This window comes from Eurytemora carolleeae, unplaced genomic scaffold (assembly GCF_000591075.1).
Source record: "Eurytemora carolleeae unplaced genomic scaffold, Eaff_2.0 scaffold523, whole genome shotgun sequence".
NCBI lineage: Eukaryota > Metazoa > Arthropoda > Copepoda > Calanoida > Temoridae > Eurytemora > Eurytemora carolleeae.
In genome coordinates, this window is record NW_019396427.1 from 22,672 (window position 1) to 40,076 (window position 17,405).

Genomic DNA, 17,405 nt, shown 5'->3' on the forward strand with positions numbered 1-17,405 from the left:
CAGGCCAAACGGCTGGACCGATTGGGCTGAAATTTTGTGTGGACTTAATTTTTTTTCCACGGGCAATGCCGGGTCCTTTAGCTAGTATTTATTAAAAAAAGACTTGAATTTGAGAGAAAATTAGAATTTGTAACAAAAACTCAATTCCTTTCTTATCGTTAATAAGTTAATTTGGTTTATTTTGAAAGGAGTTGGTTATATCATTCCTTTATCTGCATCGTCATTGTAGCCAGGTGAACACACATGAACACAAAGAACGAGCGTTCAATGACGACCTTAAACTTTTAAAATATTAATCATAACTTTTTAAGGTTTGAATTAAACTAGCGTTGCCCGTGGAAATTTTTTTTTAATTAAAAAAACAAAATTTCGAATTTTTTTTAGCCTATGACACCCCCCCGTCACCCATGAGTGTCCACAAAAAAAATTCAGCCCAATCGATCCAGCCGTTTGGCCGGCTATACGCAACATATATATATATATACGAATGTCTTGATTTATTATATAGATATAGTTTTTTTTATTGGAAAACTAAATTATATGGCAACGAAAGAAACAAGCTTTAATGTAAAAAAGCTAAATTATTTGCGTACACTGTGCTGTTTTCTCTGAAGTTTGAACCTTTAAGAGTGTAACCCTGTAAACCATATCGCCGAGGGCAGTTCGTTACATGATAATCATAATAATTACACAATAATATCTTAAATTTACGATCATTTATCAAATCTTAAATTAAGATTACAACATACAGTTCAATTGCTAATTGACAAACTTCAAAAGATTGATTTTTTGCAGCAAATAGGGAGGCATTTTGTATTTTATTTATTTATCTAAACTATTATTTAACATTTGCTCCAAGATCCTAAGAAAATGAGTAACTTAGTTTATTAGTAATTGCAAATATTATAATCATTTACAACGACTTTACAGGGAAGTCAAGGGAATTATACTTTACTAAGGTTTCTCAAAACCGATTTTTCCTACAAAACATCCTACAAAACAGCCAGGGATGTGTTTTAGACAAAATTTCCATAAAAAGTACATAGTTGTAGACAATTTTATCGTCTTTTTGAAAGGAAAATGCGTGAATTTTTTCCCGAAAACTTCGCAGAGAGCGGGTGGTTATTATACACAAGTGACCCAAGGGACGTTATAAGTAGCTAAACCTCCCTCTGTTGAATTATAGGTCGGTATTGTTGGTCAAAAGGAGGTAAAAACAATAATGAGCCATGACGTCATGAGGGTTTTTACGTATATACATTTTACAAGTTGCAATTAAGTATTTTGTATTGGTAGTTGTAAAACAAATATATTACCGAGTCGGAATTTAAGAGAGCATCTTGGTGGTGTCTCTGCATTTGCGTAGATTTTAATTTAAGAGAGCATCTTGGTGGTGTCTCTGCATTTGCGTAGATTTTAAATTAAGAAATCAGAAAACAAAACAAAAAAGAATGTAAAGAACCCACATGAAATAATATTACTTAACAAAAATATTGGTATCTACAAATTCTTGGCTAAATAACCCCATTCAAGAAACCGGAGATGGAATTTAAAGAATTTGAGCCGCGGTTTAAATCCGCCAAAACCCGGTTTAAATTAAGCGCCGGCTTAAATCTTGAAACATTTGATACAATTTTAAGTGGAACCAACCATATTTAAACCGCGGCTTAAATTTAAACCGCCGCTCAAATTCTTTAAATTCGGCCACGGGTTTCCGATACCGGGTTTCATGACGATACTCTGACTTAAGTTTTGGGCTCTGGGGGTAAAAACTAGAAACCAAGGTTCTTTAAAATATCTTTCTCTTAAATATAATTATTCATTCTTTCTTATCTCAATGTATGTATACTACAGGTAGGGAGAACAGAGTTTGTTTAATTATTTGACTGTGATGAATGAACTGAAAAAACTAGTTTGATCAATAAAATCAATAAAAAATACTTCAATTCTATTTGCATTGTGAGCAGTATGTGGGCTAGCTTTGATTCAATTAAAAATTAAATAACGCAACCATATATTAATTAGAATAACAGATAGAACAATCGGTGTCGTCTTCTCAAGATTAAAGGGTTTTTCGTTCACAATAGCCCTGAGGCAGAAGTCCAAAGGAGTTCCGCGCAGGCCGCGTTGAATTACAGGACAGAGAGAGAGCATGCGCTTAACACCATGGAGCCTCATGGTTATTCTGAACGAAAAACCCTTAAACCTGGAAAAGACGACATCTAGTGTTCTATCTGTATTGTTAATTAATCTATGAATGCAACCAAGAGTTCAAAATCTTTTAATTAGTATAACTAATCATACTGGACATTAATAAGTTTTGAGTATTTTTTTAGGTTTTTTGGACACTAACAATTTGAACTTAAAACAGGTAAATCTAAAAATAACAAAGAAAATGGCTTAGAAAGAGTAAAAACTAATGCAAAATTTACTATATTTACAGCGCAAGGTACTTTATATTCATGCATTCATTTATCTTGAAATTTAGTTGAAATGCAATCATTTTAATGAGTTATAAATAAAGTATCGATTTGTAACTAGTTTTTTTTATGGGACTTTTTGGTATATTTTATCTTAGAGTTAAGATAGAACCTGTCTACACGACACATAGACAGGGTTACTCACAAAGGATGAGACTTCAGAGACGATTGTACGGAAGTTGTTTTGTCCACTTTCTTGCATTTCATGACCCGACACCAATTATACTTTGGAAGAAAATAGGAATTTGGGAAATTTGCAGGCAGGCATTTGGTAACTTTCCCAGATACCAAAAGCCTATGGTTTGATACCTCACATGACTTTTTTTCATTTGTTTAATATTTTGACCTCCAGAGGCAAGCAAATTTTGGAGGTCACGACCTCAAGGATCCCCTGAGGTCAAAAAGCACTATCAAAATGCAATAGGAACACCAAAAACCCTTGATTTGATACGTCACATGACTTATTTTCATTGATTTAATATTTGGCCATTTTTGGAGGTCATTATCGAAGGGAGGTCAAATTGTAGGTCGTATATATGTGTCAATATCAGTGCACGACTTTGTAAAGTTTAAGCATATTTTTTTATGAAAACACATATTTCCTTAGTTATAAAATTGTGCTACAGTGAAATAGAAATGGAATAGAAAGGCGACATTTAAAGGGAGAGTTCTCGAAAAATGAAAGGGGGTATAGGCTTAATGCAATAAAAAAGCGCTTTTTATTGCTACTAATCTTACTTCTTTCTGTTGCGTCTATAAGGAGAAAATTGTCAAAGACGTCTCATACCGAATAACTTAGCGGCCATACAAATTGAGAAAATTGCAACATACTACTTAGACCGTAAAAAATTAATTTAATTTCAAACAAATCATTTAGATATTACAACCTACAGTCATCGATTATCTTTCGCCACATTTGTATATAGTTTATATTTTATAATATTTTATTTTTTTAGAAAACGTTTTAACTGATTTCGAAAATTGTGAGTGATGTGCGGCATTCTTAGATAGTTGCGCAAGCGACAAGAGAAACAAACAAATTAATTAAAAAATATTATAAAATATAAACTATATACAAATGTGGCGAAAGATAATCGATGACTGTAGGTTGTAATATCTGAATGATTTGTTTGAAATTAAATTGATTTTTTACGGTCTAAGTTGTATGTTGCAATTTTCTAAATTTGTATGGGCGCTAAGTTATTTGGTTGAGACGTCTTTAACAATTTTCTCCTTATAGACCGCAACAGATAGAAGTAAGATTAGCCGCGATCAAAAGCGCCTTTTTATCGCATTAAGCCTATACCCCCTTTCATTTTTCGCGAACACTCCCCTTAACTTCCAAAACCTTTATTGTGTAAAATTAACATTTTGACAAAAAAGCAGTATTTCGCTTTTAAAATGATTGCTTGTATATAACTGCATAGGAGAGTTCAGACTTGGTTCAAATTAAAATAATAATTGATTTGACGTTGATTATATATTGACCATATATACAATATCATCATTTATTCTTAATTACATATTAAACTAAAAACATTTTCTATACTCATGGAAAAGATAGTAAGATAAAAAGTATGGATAGATAAACGAATAGACAGATATATAGATAAATACCTAGAAGGGTAGATAGATGGAAAGATAGATGTATTGAAAGATGGAAAAATAGATGGATTGATAGATGGAAAGATAGATGTATTGATAGATACAAAGATAGATGGATTGATAGATGGAAAGATAGATGGATTGATAGATGGAAAATAGATGTATTGATAGATGGAAAGATAGATGGATTGATAGATGGAAAGATAGATGTATTGATAGATGGAAAGATAGATATATTGATAGATGGAAAGGTAGATGTATTGATAGATGGAAAGATAGATGTATTGATAGATGGAAAGAGGGATGGATTGATAGATGGAAAGATAGATGTATTGATAGATGAAAAGATAGATGGATTGATAGATGGAAAGATAGATGTATTGATAGATGGAAAGGTAGATGTATTGATAGATGGAAAGATAGATTTATAGATAAATGGAAAGATAGATGGATTGATAGATGGAAAGATAGACGTATTGATAGATGGAAAGATACATGTATTGATAGATGGAAAGATAGATGTATTAATAGATGGAAAGATAGATGTATTGATAGATGGAAAGATAGATGGATTGATAGATGGAAAGATAGATAAATTGATAGATGGAAAGATAGATGGATTGATAGATGGAAAGGTAGATGCATCGATAGATGGATAATCATATTGATAGATATAGATGAATAGATAGATGTATAGATAAATGGATAAATTTATTTTTATTTAAGATTGATAAATATTACAGGAGAAATTTATGATTTACAGAAATGTATACAGAGAATGTATCATATCTAAAACTTTATAACTAGACATAGGAAATTATTTATAAATTCTAATATTTTTTCCAGATTGGAAAACGGTAATAGTTATCTTAATATTACCCAAATAAAGGTTTAAAGGTAATTCGTAATTATTCACTTATAAATAATCTCATCTTGAAATCTTGAACTCAGAAGCTAACCAAACGCATAAATTATATATTTCGGTTTGTTTATATTTGCTGTTGCTGAAACAAAAGTAATTTACAATATAATATAAAAGTCACTGACAACTATATCACAATGATAAAATGGTTCATGACTTTTAGTCAAATGAATTAAGTCTTTGCCTCAACTTTTCTAATCCCTGTTTATTTTGCAACCTTTGATATTTCAAACTTAGATTATTTAATCTAAGGTCTACGATATTGGGTTGCAAAGATATAAAGATTAGAAATAAGAGTTTGTGCCAAAAACTTAATTCCTTTAGTCTTAATAATACCTTTATTGGAAGCTCTGACTTCTTTCTCAGTTTCAAGTGTGCTGATAATAGACGTATATCCAAAGATAATATTTATATTATCTTTGCGTATATTATACGTTAAACTTAGATTAGAAACAATGTTATTAAATACTAACTGGTTTAACAACATTTATCGTAAACAAGAGTGCACTGCAGACTTCAGCTGCAGCGTCACATAGATGATAGACACCAAGGTTATAATGCAAGGAAAGTTAATTGCAGTTGCGTATACTCTGCGTACATATTGAAACCAGTTCTCTTTGGGCGGAATTTGTAAATATTAATAGATACATCAGTGTTCGTTTAGTATCCAAGGAGGTTAAAAGCATTAAATTTCGATAATTTTGAAAATTCACATAAAAGTTTCATATGACTAGAATAGTTCATTGATTTTTTATGTGAAAGATGGACAGTGACAGTACACTGCAGTGCAAAAAAGATGCTTACACCGCTGAAATAACTTTCCTTGCATTATATCCTTGATAGACACAGACAATTCGACTATCTATCCATCTATCTATACTCTTTATGGTGGTAAAACCACGAAAAACGTTGTGATTGTAAATGATGCCGGTTTTCTATTTGGAAAAGTGTTGAATTCTACCAATTTCCTTCTTTCTCTCCTGTTGCAGGTAGCTGCAAGTCAGTTATGTAGAGAAAGAACATTTGAAAAGAAATGAATTTTCATTCTTTCTTCATTCATTCTTTATTGGAAAACTATCAAGGGTACCGTTGTGAATAGAACACGACACTTTATTAATGGAAAGTCCTTCAAAATTACGTCTATAGTCCCATCAATTTCCCTGTTCTCAATGGGTTTATATTATCTTGTTCTGTACCAAAAGCCAGTTATAAATGTGTTAATATTGTCGTGTATAGTTAGTAAGAGGTATCAATGGGTTAATATTATATTGTAAAGTTACCAAGAGGTATCAATGGGTTAATATTATATTGTAAAGTTACCAAGGGGTATCAATGGGTTTATATTATGTTGTAAAGTTACCAAGAGGTATCAATGGGTTAATATTATATTGTAAAGTTACCAAGAGGTATCAATGGATTAATTTTATCTTGTAAAGTTACCAAGAGGTATCGATGGGTTAATATTATATTGTAAAGTTACCAAGAGGTATCAATGGATTAATTTTATCTTGTAAAGTTACCAAGAGGTATCAATGGGTAAATATTATCTTGTAAAGTTACCAAGAGGTTTCAATGGGTTAATATTATCTTGTTAAGTTACCAAGAGGTATCAATGGGTTAATATTATATTGTAAAGTTACCAAGAGGTATCAATGGGTTAATATTATTGTACTATCTGTGTCGGGCTGGGGATATCAATGAGATATTTATTGTGAAATGATTCTTCAAATACATTGTATGAATTCGTTGAGGATCATGATACCATGTTCCAATCCTGGATCATGATTTCGTCATTTAAACATTCTGTTTCCTTGTTCAGCAGTCTTAACTCTTTAAAGGGACTGTCACCATAATTTGAAATGAACCTTTATACAACGACTATTCTAAAAAGCGAAAAAGAATTTCTCCTCCTTATCTCTCCACAACAGTCCGCAACTAAATGTCAAAAGAACTATTTGAAGAGGCCTCAAAGCGTAGAAACAAGAAACAAGAAAAAAAAGAAAATTGAACAGGAAAAATTGGAAAGGAAATCTTTTGAGATTTGAGATGGGGGCTTCCCCTCACTTGAGAGGGGGGAGGGGGTTAAGATGCTCATTATGACCCCCCCACACACTGCCTCTAAGAAAATATCAGGAATTGTGTGTTTTGCTTTGTCAGATGCAACTCACGAGTAAACAATTCGACATAGAGTGCCAAAAATGAAAGCAAGACCCTATCAGCTAGTTCAATTAAATACAGAGTTCAGAAAAAAGCATGATCCTTTAAAAGTAGTTCTTTCTTGTAAAGTGGCAACCTAGAAGGATATCTAACAGTATTTTTTTTTCTTCAAAATTAGCCGTTATTTGATTGAAAGATGTACGAACAAGAAGAAAATGAAGAAAATGAAAAATTGTAATCTCAAAATATTTTTATCTTATATCATATTAATAATTAAAAATATTGTAAAACCTAATAAAATAAATTATTAAAGTTAAAAAGAAGAAGAATTTCTACAGCAGAGGAAAGTAAGATATCCCACATTGAAAATGAGAATTTTCTACTTTGGCATTTTTATGAATATGTTTGTAAAGTAGTCTTTAATGAAATTCAAATTATTTTAATGATCCTTTTATATTCTTTGGTATCGGTATTGTTTTTTTTTTATTCCAGAGGTTTCCTTCCAATATATTCCTTGGATAGATCGCACCCAGAGGCTCTTCTTCCAATATATTCCTTGGATAAATCCCACCCAGAGGTTTGAATATTAACAGGTTGAGGAGAGATGTTAATATGGAAATTATACAGTGTAATGTCATGCAACTTCATTATCTACTTCCAGAGAATCAACTGGACAAAACAATGAAACTTTTGAATCAGACGAAATTAAACTCTGTGAATAAAACTCAGTATTCAAAGTAAAACTGTTAAGAGTTTGTTTCATTAGGTCCAATCTCTTGATCAATTAATATTTGGCTAATCCCCCTGTTTATCGTTAAATTCCTTACAAAAGAGAAAATGACAAAAATAAATTTCATCAATTCAAAAGTTCCCAGCTCAGACAATTTGAAAAATTTACACCTTCAAGCGTAAGGTTTAAAAAAACCACCGTCGTTAAATCATGCAGAGTTTATTATTTTTACGTTTAGCTTTTCATTCCTAATGAAATATTAAATAGTTAAGCCGCTTCTCCCTCATCTTCTATTCCACTTTTCTATGTGGCTCTATCTTTGAGTATCTTCTCTTTGTACAATATAAAACAATAACAAAAAAAAGTTCGCGGGTTTAATAATATTTTTCGGGGATTGTAAAATTTTTACAAAAATCAATCATTTTTGAAGATAAATTTTTGTTATTCTAAGCATCCATAAACGATCCCTAAAGTCACGTGAGTTGCCTTCAAAATGTTAAGCTTGATTGGTTTAGCCGTTTTTACGTTTATTGGATACAAACAAACAAACAGACAGACAGATTATGTACGTGAAAATGTTATCTCAAAAAAATTTTTACTTATTTTTTTTAATACGGAATCGAAGAGGTCATAAAAAATTATCTAATATTGAACGGAATTGAATTTTTTCTATCGGATGTTTCTGTTCAGAAAACTTTTCACATTTAGTAAAATAGTGGCAAGGAACTCCACCAAAAAAGAAACCTGAAAAGAAACCTGAAAAGAAACTAACGCAATTGAGAATCATGTTGTAGACGTTTTCATCAAATTCTCTTTACAGAAACATCAGACAGGAATAATACATTAAAAATTAACTATTTTCATTCTCAAACCTCCTTTAATTATTCTGTGAACCCTCCTGGAATAATTGCTGTAATGCACTAAACACTAAACGTATTTATGAAGAGCTAATAGCTAGCACCCTAAAACACACACACCTTATTTTATAATTTATATTAATCTTCGCACATAGGGCCGGCAGATATTATTGTTTGTACTTGCTGGGCTGTCAGCGTAATTTCAAGTGACCCTCCATGCAAAGATAGCAAAGCTCGATTTACAACCTTTGACTGTTCATCGAGGACAGAGATCTTCCTGTGTAAATCTCTCAAATATTGCTTGAAATATTATAACTCTGGTGTATGATGTGTACTGTTTATCTCTCCAATATTTCCTGTGAATCTGTGTACAGTGTACACACGGATATATAATAGAATGGATGGATCATAGACGAGTTTCGATGTAATTTTCTGGCTGGGGTGTTATGCAGTACATTGGAGTTCTAGCAGACAATGGCCCCTGGACCAGCTCTTGCATAATTCCTTTCTTATTTAGCCAAACAGTTATATTCCACTGAATTTTAGAAGGTGCGGGGGATGGTTTGTTTAAGTCCCTTGTGTAGTTTTCGATGTTTAAACTTTATTTCAAAGATAGCTTAATTATCGTTGCCCCCCGACCTTTTTAAAGGCNTTACCTATATGTACACTGTACAGTCACACAAATCTTTTAATTTTTAAAGAAGTTTAAAAATGAATATAACATTTTTCGTCAAAATCAAAAAAAGTTCACATTTATCGAACTTTTTAAAACAAAAATTGAATCACATATTACCTTGAATTGCTGATGACTGGGGGTTAGAGGATGGTATGGCTCCAGGTCGTAGTCTTTTAGAAACCCTATTAAGGTCATCAGGAGAAAAATGGTCTGAGCATATCACACTCCATTTTTACGGATTCCAGGAGGAAGGTTGGCTTGTAAACCATACTACTCTTAGGTCTTTTTTCGGGAACGAAAAAAGATTTTATCTTGACAAGTACTATTATTTTCACTTGATATTACACTGCAGTACCTCATGTTCATACATCACAGGGCCCACTGTTTATCAAAACAGCTGTACAACTTTCCTACTCTATGGACCCTGAACTTTCCTTCAGATATTAATTCTTTGTAAACAAAAAAAAATCTATTTTGAATAAAAAAAATAAAGAATTGTATAAAAGAAACATTAAAAAAAACATAAATATGCCCCTAAAATAAACACAACAAATCTAGGGTCCGGTTTGCTATATCAGCTGGTAGGCCCATGGAAAAAATTACCAAAATAAAATTTGTACTGTGGCCGAGTTCAGTGTAGATAGATAGATAGAATCATATCTATAAGCGGGCCGTGAGTGTACATCCCATTTAATATTTTTTATCTAAAAATTGTCTGGTCTGAAATCTTCTTGTAGAAATATAAAGAAATTAAACCGTTTGAAGTTTGAAGGACGAAGAATGATTGATCTAAACGCAATCACAATCAAATCAATTTGTTTAGATATTTTAAACTCCTATTGTGGTATAGCTACGATGTATGTACAATGGTAGGTGATTACATCAATACAATTAAGACGAAGTTTCTATTAAAGTTTTGACTGTTAAAAAGCTTTTTTCGAATTACAACATTACAAGTAATCAAAGAGAAGATTTTTTATTTACATCTTCTCTTGACTCCTATGTTTATGTGCATCTATGCTCTTTAACAGCTTGATATATATCAAAATTTATGTCGAAATTCGTCTTTATTGTATTGATATAATCGCCTACCATTGTATACTTTTGTGCGTTGTAAATGTGCGTCTTTCAAAAATGTCCGTTCCCAATGGTGTGTCATAGTAGAGGATCTTAATAAATCCTGTTTGAAAAAGAAACACCAATTGACCCAATGTCTAAAAATAAAAAATGTTATTACTGATCACGCTGAACTTCAAAACTCACAGAAAAAGAGACGAACAAAAATACATGGAAACAATGCTATAGTGACCCACCCACCCACGTCCTACTGTCCATGCATTTCCCGGGAAACTCTCTAACGTTCATCTCTCCATATACGGGTTCATTACTAGTTCTTATCTTATCCGGGTCCACTAGACAGTAGAGGGAGGAGAGGAGTTAGAAGGAAGCACACGAGGGGAGAAGGGGAGATAGTAGGATACAAAGATAGGATGAGACAAAGACAGGAGAAGGGGAGATAGTAGGATACAAAGATAGGATGAGACAAAGACAGGAGAAGGGAAGATAGTAGGATACAAAGATAGGATGAGACAAAGATAGGAAAAGAGAAAATAGGAGGATACAAAGATAGAAGGAGAGCTGATAGGAGAAAACAAAGATGAAAAGAGGGGAGATGGAAGGATACAAAGATAGGAGGGGTGGAGATAGGAGGATACAAAGATAGGAGGAGTGGAGATAGGAGGATACAAAGATAGGAGGAGTGGAGAGAGGAGGATACAAAGATAGGAGGGGTGGAGATAGGAGGATACAAAGATAGGAGGATACAAAGATAGGAGGAGTGGAGATAGGAGGATACAAAGATAGGAGGATACAAAGATAGGAGGAGTGGAGATAGGAGGATACAAAGATAGGAGGATACAAAGATAGGAGGAGTGGAGATAGGAGGATACAAAGATAGGAGGATACAAAGATAGGAGGAGTGGAGATAGGAGGATACAAAGATAGGAGGATACAAAGATAGGAGGAGTGGAGATAGGAGGATACAAAGATAGGAGGATACAAAGATAGGAGGAGTGGAGATAGGAGGATACAAAGATAGGAGGAGTGGAGATAGGAGGATACAAAGATAGGAGGAGTGGAGAGAGGAGGATGCAAGGATGGGGGGAGACTGCACAGGGAGAACCAGAAAACTCTGGAAAAGGAAGTCGACATTAAAACAACACTAATGTGTATTTCAAGTTGATATCAAAAAAAATTTACAAGTAAAATACATAACACTTATTAAGGGAAATGGGTCTCTTTACACTGCACATAAGCTTTTGACTATTTAAAATCATAAATTAAATTCAAAAGTCGTCTTCCTATCGTTTTCCAGTGCTCACTGTAGGACGCAAAGATACATTCTTATTCTATTCTTATAGTGCAGAACTTGGAATAGAATGAAATGGAGATTGTTTATCTTTTCCAAGAGTTGCAGAAAGTATTTTATTTCTGGAGTAAATGTTAAACCTATAAATGTAAATGCTACACATTTACGGATTCTTAACGAGAGTGCAAAACAGAAAATTCTACCCGTTTCCAGTCTAATTGTCCCGTAAATTTTGCACTTCTATTAGGTATTTTTCTCATTTTCTGATAATAAATATTCACTTCAATTGCTTCACAGTCCAATGCGCATTGAGCACACTGAAATTCTATTAATTAACAATAAAAGCTGAAAGGCGCTAAAATCCCGGATTTTATTAGAGAGTTTTTCATTATTATGAAAAATCTAAAGTTTTTGTTAAAGAACGATTTTGAATTCTAACCAGCTCAGTTTCAATTTACTATCAATGTCAAAACCTGGACACAACCCAGTGAACTATCAATGCCAAACCAATGGGCACGATCTTGTCAGCTATCTATGTCAACATGGACACTAGCTTGTATCCTATCAATGCCAAACCAATAGGCTTGATCTTGTCAGCTATAGATGTCAACAAGGACACTAGCTTGTAAACTATCAATGCCAAACCAATGGGTACAATCTTGTCAGCTATCGATGTCAACAAGGACACTAGCTTGTAAACTATCAATGCCAAACCAATGGGTACAATCTTGTCAGCTATCGATGTCAACATGGACACTAGCTTGTATCCTATCAATGCCAAACCAATAGGCTTGATCTTGTCAGCTATCGATGTCAACATGGACACTAGCTTGTATTCTATCAATGCCAAACCAATAGGCTTGATCTTGTCAGCTATCGATGTCAACTCAGTTACTAGCTTGTAAACTATCAATGCCAAACAATGGGCACAATCTACTCAACTCTTCGTTTAAAACAAGGAACGATTATTCTCTCACCGTAATAAATGCGAAGTCTATTCCAACTGAAGTGTATTTACAAATTTATGTTACATGTTAATTTAATATACCTATTTATAAGATTTACGCAGATATTTATCATTGTAGTTAAGCTGATCACAATACGTAGCTAGTCTAATCGCATTACAAGTTTTGAGTATTTAAATATACAGACAAAGTACAACGTAATATATTTAGGTTTTTTCAAATGTGTAGCTATATATGATCAAGCACTGTATTTAATACAGATTAAGGTTGGAAGATTACAGACACGAAATTATGAATTTATCCCTTCTCCCCCTCCCCCTCCCCCCTGCACTGCCTAGACAAAAAGCCCGAGCTAGGAATCCTGATTTGAATGGATACAATGCATTTCTTCAAAATTTCGAGCTGGCTTTAGACCTGGCATTGAGTGGGTTGGTTGACAGATAGATAGATAGATGGGAAGTTAAAAGGATAAATAGATAGATAGATAGATAGATAGATAGAGAGATAGATAGATAAAAAGATAGATATTCCGAAATAAAGTGCGGTATGTCATGCACTCTATGAATATTCTAATCTGTTTGTGACAGATAGTCTCACACATTCATTTTACAGGGTTAGTCAACAAACATATTGTACAGGGTTAGTCAACAAAAATATTGTACAGGGTTAGCCAACAAAAATATTGTTCAGGGTTAGTCAACAAAGATAGTGTACAGGGTTAGTCAACAAAAATATTGTACAGGGTTAGTCAACAAAAATATTGTACAGGGTTAGTCAACAAAGATAGTGTACAGGATTAGTCAACAAAAATTATGTACAGGGTTAGTCAACAAAAATAGTGTACAGGGTAATTCAACAAAAATATTGTACAGGGTTAGTCAACAAAAATATTGTACAGGTTTGGTAACAAACATATTGTTCAGGGTTTGTCAATAAACATATTGTACAGGTTTGGTAACAAACATACAGTACAGGATTAGTCAACAAACATATTACAGGATTAGTCAACAACATATGACATGGTTATTCAACAAACATAAAGTACACTATATTCTTATAAGGACCTAATTTATTTGACGTACTGTCCCGTTTTGTCTTGCATAGTTTGTATATGTACTGTACACTGTACAGCTTGCCCTGCTCCCATAACAGGAGGCCCGGCACTTGAAATGCGCCAGACTTTACCTCCTCTACCATGAGTACAGGGTTAGTCAACAAAAATATTACATGGTTAGTCAACAAAAATATTACATGGTTAGTCAACATACATATTACATGGTAAGCCAACAAAAATGTTACAGAAATATTTACATGGTAAGCCAAAAAACATATAACAGGGTTAGTCAACATACATATTACATGGTAAGCCAACAAACATATTACAGAGTTAGTCAACAAACATATTTACAAACCAGAGGTTACAATTTCTGGTTGGGATAGATACTGAAGTCGATATCAACAGAAAACTTTTAAAACGAAAGTTTAATTCCACGGCCCTGACTAAAAAGGTTGTAAACTAATTTAAGATACTAGGCCCCAGGGCACTTCGGCGGTCATCTTCAATTTTAACTGGTAATTATTGCTCTTTTATCTTTTTTTTCGTGGATTTTAAAAAATCCAAATTTTTTAGGCAATTTTTCATCCATAAACCTTCCCTGGGATCATGTGAGGTCCCACACAAATTTGGGCCTGAACGGTTCGGCCCTTTTGACGTTTATCGGTTACAAACAAACTAACAAACAGACAAGAAAAGATATGTATTGATAAACGCTTTAACCTCAGCTTAAAATAATTATTATTTTTCAATTGAAATATTTGTATAAACAAGATATGTTTAGTTTATTATCATAGTTAATGATTTAAAAACACTACAAACTATATAGAAGATATAAATAAATTTACATTAATTATTATTATTAACTAAAAAGATAGAGAAGTCACAATTTTGTATTTTATGATTTTTAATGAGTTATGAATAAACTGATTGACAGAAACATAGATAGATAGATAGTTAAGTAGTAGGCTCGATAAGTAGCGAAGTTTTTGTAAAAGAGTAAACACAAGAACAGTATAAAGAACCTCAGAAAGAACTGAAACGAAATAAGTTCAATATTTATATTGTACTTTTTTATTTGTTCTCTTAAAGTTACATTTTTTTATTACAACATTATGCAGACAACTAATGAACATCTTTCATTTTTTTGAACATTTTTTTATTTTATTGAAATTTATTTTTAGAATTTAGAAGGTTCACAAAAACTGGTTTTATTTGCGCACAAAGTTATATTTGAAAAAAGGCAAGAAATAAATAAAATGCAAAAAAGTCCCCCCCCCCCATCTCTGTAAAACCCCACAAGGAGGGGAGGGGGGTGTTATGAGAGGTCTATACACGGACCTTGCCATGTCTTCAGATTTACTGCACTCTTCTTACTCAAGGTCACGTCGGACTATAAGATTATTTTATTAAACTTTTTGTCAATTTTCAATGATGATAAAATATATTTGATTGTCATCCTCCTGGAGGTTTAATTTATGCATATTATATTGTATTTTCTGCAGAGGGTCATACTAACCTTATTCACGCTGGACTACCGGGTTTCTGTTATCCACAAAGGACGAGACTGTAAAGACGACTTGAAACTCTTGAAATATGACGATCCTAAGTTTAAACTAAGTCTTCTGCTTTGAATGTGGCCTTGAAATGTCTTATTTAATGATTTTGCAAAGAAAGAAAGAAGTTTTTAGTTGAATATAAGGAAATAGACAATATAAGCTCCTAACAATCGCCTCTGATTTTACGAATAATTAAAAGAAAAGCAACTTTATTTTGTTACAAATCCATTTTTTTGTTTTGTTTTATAATGTTCTATAGGTCCATGATATATGTAGAAAGTGAAGAGTTAATAATATTTTCATATCCCTATGATTGTTATTTTTGTCTTTACAAATTAAACTAAAATTTTTAATTTAAACATGTTCAATTGCAGATCTGTTAATATAAAATTTAAGTCTTGTCTGACATGAGCAGCAGTGTATGGTGTAGTTAAAATGAGATAGCAGTTTTATTGAGAAATTGTTTAGGATTCATTTGAGATCTATCAGACATTTTTACGGTGCATAGTTGTTCAGCAAAATTTTCAAAAATATGTTTGAATATTCTGAATTCTACGAAACGTTTTCTTAGTTTTTAAGATGTGTAGAATCCAGTTTTAGGAACCTGTAATTTATATTTTATTCTTGTCATGATTCTTACACACAGAAAATTCCTTCTTTACATTATTTATAGCTAAGATTTTTTTGGCATTTTTGCATTTAAAGTTAGATGGGGAAGAGATGTATTTCTCAACATTTTGTTTATAAAGAAGACACTTCGAAAAATGCTTCGGCGCAGAACTTAATCTGGTAAATTTGGGCGGCTTAAGTCTTCCTCCCAATGTACATCCTTGAAATCATCTCTGGATTGTTCAGCAGATTGACCCATCCAACATCTCAGAACAAAATTCTTCAGCTTATAACTTACAATTTCCCTTTCATATTTAACATTATAACTTTGTTTTACAGAATCTTATATTTTTATTTTGGTTTCAACAGTAACTCTGACATTAATACCTAAAATGGCCATTACAACATTGGACTTTAACATCTCATGGTTCATTTGAAGTATTACGATCTATATACTAGACAAAATATAGGAAACTGCATCACTTTTCACAGCTGTAAGTACAATATCTCATGTGACCCTCCATGCAAAGATAAAAAACCCAAAAAAGTTTTGGCTGATCTAGTATGAAATAAATGGCTATATTTATAATTTTAAAAACTGATTATTTTCAATTGCGGGTAGCGAAAAATTGAATTACGCATTTCTACTGCAGAAAAATAATACAAATTATCAGAATTAAACACTTTCAAACCTAGAAAAACTGTGATATCTTCAAAAGTATTGATTAGATAAAAGGTTCAAGGGTACCGTTGTGAATCGGGTATTGATATCATTGCATACAGGGTCTCTTGAAACTACCCTTACAGTCCCTTTAGGATTATAAAAGACTTAACTTATTGCAACACCATGAATGAATAACCTTCTAGTGAATAACCCCCATAATAGACTAGTCTAGTCTAGTCTAGTCTAGTCTAGTCCAGTCTAGTCTAGTCTAGTCCAGTTTAATTAGTTTAGTTTAGTTTAGTTTAGTTTAGTTTAGTTTAGTTTAGTTTAGTTTAGTTTAGTTTATTTTAGTTTAGTTTAGTTTAGTTAAGATTCTTTTATAGGGAGTTTTATCATCATTCAAAGCATTAAAGATAAAATGAAGGAAAACATATGTGTTCTTTATCTGTCGAAGCTTTCAGGGTTTTGTTGTGAATCAGACATGGCACTCTATGAATGGAGGGTCAACGAAAGTTATGTCTACAGCCCCTTTAAGAAGGTTTAGGATGTTAATCTACTGCCTGAATATGCATGCATACACTACTTCAAGTATAAAAAAACACAAGCATTGCTTCAACCTGGTTTAGTTGATGCCTAGTTAGCATATATACTCAGGGCATCACGAGATATGCATTTAAGATAATGGTAGTATAAAAAGGTTGGTTACTCTCGATGCTCTCCAATGTACGGAAAATGTCGTCTCCTAAGATAGATAGATAA